The sequence below is a fragment of the Pterocles gutturalis genome, unplaced genomic scaffold (genome assembly GCF_000699245.1).
Source record: "Pterocles gutturalis isolate BGI_N339 unplaced genomic scaffold, ASM69924v1 scaffold6679, whole genome shotgun sequence".
Lineage (NCBI taxonomy): Eukaryota > Metazoa > Chordata > Aves > Pterocliformes > Pteroclidae > Pterocles > Pterocles gutturalis.
This window is the reverse complement of record NW_010133148.1, coordinates 133,270-137,094: the sequence shown is the minus strand read 5'-3', so window position 1 is coordinate 137,094 and position 3,825 is coordinate 133,270. Positions and strand designations below refer to the sequence as shown.

At 53.3% G+C, this 3,825-nt stretch overlaps 1 protein-coding gene across 1 annotated transcript in view; it reads left to right on the top strand.

The window, feature by feature from the left end:
* PVRL1 (poliovirus receptor-related 1 (herpesvirus entry mediator C)) overlaps window positions 1-3,825 on the top strand; it is a gene marked incomplete at its 5' end in the record, with an annotated part of 18,064 nt that overhangs the window by 10,765 nt on the left and 3,474 nt on the right. The gene's annotated exons all lie outside the window — the stretch shown is intronic.

The window sequence follows — 3,825 nt, the reverse complement described above, 5'->3', positions numbered from 1 at the left end:
CAGCACAGTTTGGTAAGGGAAGTGAGGACTGGCAGGATTTCTGGGAAGTTACTTTGGGTTGATGTCTGCCTGCCTGTAATCTCAATTTATCACCAAAGGTCCAAATTGTGCGGCTGAGGCTAAATGAGAGGGAAGGGGGGGGCACACCAGCAGCTGCCCCGCTAGGAGGGATTAGCAGCCAACCCGTTAGGCCAGGGCTCCACCATATTAAAAAAAAAAAGCTTTTAATAATTCATGGGATCTGAATATGTTTATCCAGCTCTCCCTAAGGACCAATTAGACCACTGCTGGGGAGGGCTCAGACATCCTCGTTCAGCTATTACAGGTACATTTGTTTGGGTCTTGCAGGCAATTTAGGGATTGTCAGTGGACCACGAAACCTCTTTCAAGAGCTGCATGCAATAAATGGAGTTCAATCTAGTGAGCAGCCAGCCTTGGGAGAAAAAAAACAGAAGGCTGATGCAGAGAAAGCCCTGCAGCAGCTTTCCACCTCCCATTTCATTGGGTACAGACATCCCCCCCGCCCCGGTCCCAGAGAGGAGGAGTGCAGGGCTAGCTCAGCCCCCTCATGGGGAGGGCGATTTGTTCAGAAGGAGAAGGCTGAACGCTTCTATTAGAGTTACAGCGCATTAAAGAGATTGATAAGTGGAAATTTAATATTTTATTCCAGCAATCTGTTCCTATAATAGCTTCTCCTGCCTTGCAGGACCTTTGTCAGTCGCAGCCAAGCCATGTAGTGTGACATGTAACTATTTATTACAGGCAGTTGGGTGACATAATAAAAGGCTGTGGTTATAGAGTACCTGGGCCAGCATGTGTGTCCCTGTGTGCCCGCACATGGGTGTGGTGGTCCTGCACAGAGAGGTGGTCATGATACACACAGATGTGTGACCCCATCTGCATCTTGGCATGCAAATGGGCCTCCCAGACCTGCTGCCCGTACAGGGATGCCCTGCTGCACAGCCACGTGTGCATGCAGGACGCAAGAGCATTAATGCATTGGCACGTGTGAATACCCATATATTTATGAAGATGTGCCTGGCTGTATGGGCTTGTGTACAGCAGTGCATATACATTGCTCAGAGTGCAAAAGAAAGCCCTTTCCAGCAAGCGTTAAATCCCAAGCCAGGGCCATGCCATGCTGCACCAGTGAGCACTTGTGGCTGCTATGGGTGGGAGGATGTAGGGCCAGGGGCTAAAGAGGAGCAAGCCTGGGGATCTGTCTGATGCTAACCTTCCGGATGGTGGGTAGGATTGTCTGCTGCATCCTGTCTGATAGCATCACTGCCAGCAGCCCCTGTGGGAGCAGCCCTTGATTGACAAGCGATAGGTGACTTGACAGAGAGATTAAAACCTAAGAGACATTTGGCATCTGGCCTACAAGCCGTCACACTCTGAAATGCCAGTGGCAGCTGCTAAACTTCTGGATTAGTTGCCAGTGGTTTTTCCACCCCCACTGCCTCCTCTCCCCCCTGCCCTGCTCCACACGAGGAGAGCAGAAATCCCTGGCAGGGAGAGGAAAGGCAGGATCCCTTGAAGCCAGAGATGGGCATGCATAGGTGCAAGGGCGGCTGTGAAGGAAAAAGGACAGCAGTACTACAGGCTTCTCAAATTGCAGAGATATGGCCGGGCTGAGGGAGGTATCTCCCTATCTTCACTCATGTACACATCTGTAACACAGCGGGTCAAAGTCCGGGGATAATTTGGCGTGGACTGTGCTGGCAGGGAAAGTTTGCCGTCAGCAATCTGTCTCTTAAAAAACCACACGGTCACCACTGTATTTGCTGAGGCCATTTGGGAACTGGGAAGCTCCGTGAGCCCATGAGCTTTAAGGTTCCTGCTCCTCCCTGAAGCTGCTGCTCACCTTGGCTAGGGTGTGCTCCCCATTGCAGCAGGTGTTTGATTTTGCAAGGCAGAAGGAAGTGCAGAGTCTGCCTCTGGAGGAGCTTCGTGCAAGGAGCAGCTTGGGCTGACACATGATGTGTGACATCTCTGTCTGTATGTCATGGAGTTTGACATTTTCCTCAATGCCGGTGGCTACAGTGAGAATCTCGGCTGGTGCTGGGTTTTTCCTTGGCCCTAATGATTGAAGGGAAAACGATGGAAATGTGACTTCCAGAAAAAAATGTGTCCACAGGAAGCATTATCTTTTAAAATATCTAAGCAGTGTGATGAGCAGAAGGGCTTTTGGAAGCTGGTTTCCTGTGGATCTGCATATCACAGAAGAATTACTTCGTGTCTAAAAATACGCTTTTTTCTGATCTGGGCCCTTCCTGCCCTTGGGAGCAGTCTCTTGTCCCTGTGGGTTCTCTGATGTCTAATGAGGCTTAGCTCCCAGCTCTGCCAGGGATCCCATTCCAGCTCGCTCCCAGAGCTTTATGATAGGGACAGCCTTTATGATAGGCTCATTCTTCTTCTGTCAGATACCACTGAAATTGGCCAGCAGGTTCAAAATCATTAGATAACGAATTGATGGACAGGCAGGACGATTTGCATACATCTCTTTTTTTTTTTTTTTTTTGGAAACCAACCATTAAAAGAAATAGATGATTCTAAAATCAGTATTTTTGAAGTCACTCTTACGATGGGAAAGTCCTGGTTTGTCAGTGCAGTGGCAGCGCTGCTATGCCCCTGGGTGCTGCCAGGCCTCCTCCTCATTTCCATGGGTGCAAGAAGCCCCTGTGCCTCTCCCAGCCATGCAGCGGTAGGTGGGTGAAACCCCCCAGAGGCAGGTCCTGTCCTGGGGAAAGCAGCCACCTGTCCCCAGCACGAGGATGAGAACCCAGCAGAGCCGCCCTGTGCTGGGGCGGGGGGGCAGGGAGATGCTCAAGTCCTCCGCCTTGCATGAGGGGATCAAAGAGAACCTGTGGGCTGGGCTGGGTGCCAGGGTGAAGCCCAGGGTCACCCCCATCTCCCTGCACTCCCAGCTGCCGCCCCAGAGGTCTGGCTCCTGGCACAGGGACGGGAAGCTGGGCTGAATGCAACAGCTGGCAGAGCCGGGCAGCGGGCAGATAGTATTGCTGCTTTAATTCCTATTCATGCAGCACACCCTGGTTTTATGAGGGCTCGGGGGTAGCAGGAGGCGGGGGGAGGCTTTTTATGCTGGCATTAAAGCCTTGCCTCCCAGCTGCCGCCCCAGAGGTCTGGCTCCTGGCACAGGGACGGGAAGCTGGGCTGAATGCAACAGCTGGCAGAGCCGGGCAGCGGGCAGATAGTATTGCTGCTTTAATTCCTATTCATGCAGCACACCCTGGTTTTATGAGGGCTCGGGGGTAGCAGGAGGCAGGGGGAGGCTTTTTATGCTGGCATTAAAGCCTTGCTTGTTCCCCCTCCTTCCACTCTGCTGTCTCCTGTTTCTCCAGTCCGCTTTTCACAGTGGCTTTAATTCTCTCCAGACTCTTCCTAATGGATTTTTCACATGGGGCCCCCAGCAAGCTCAGGCACCGGCACCAGTTTCCAGAAATTTCACGCACCCCTCGAGCACAAAAAGGGGATCCTTTTCCCACACTTTCCCCTCTCTCCCCAGGCTGCAGTGCTGCTCTCTTTTGCACCCCAGACACGAAGCTGGGTGGGCAGAGGGGTAAATCCCCTTGGTGGGGTTGGCAGCAGTGGATGCGTGCGGAGCTACACCCGGTGAGATTCGGACCCGTCCCGAGTCATTCATTAACCTTGAACACCGGGGCCCCGTGGCAGGAGGGCAGAGCCCAGGCCCGGGACCCCCCCATCCCATCCCGTCTCAGCCCGGGCTTGCTGCAGCCCCAGGGGCACGGTGAGGGGCTCCGGTGGTGCCCACGGGCACCGAGCAGCGGACTGCACCGCCATCCT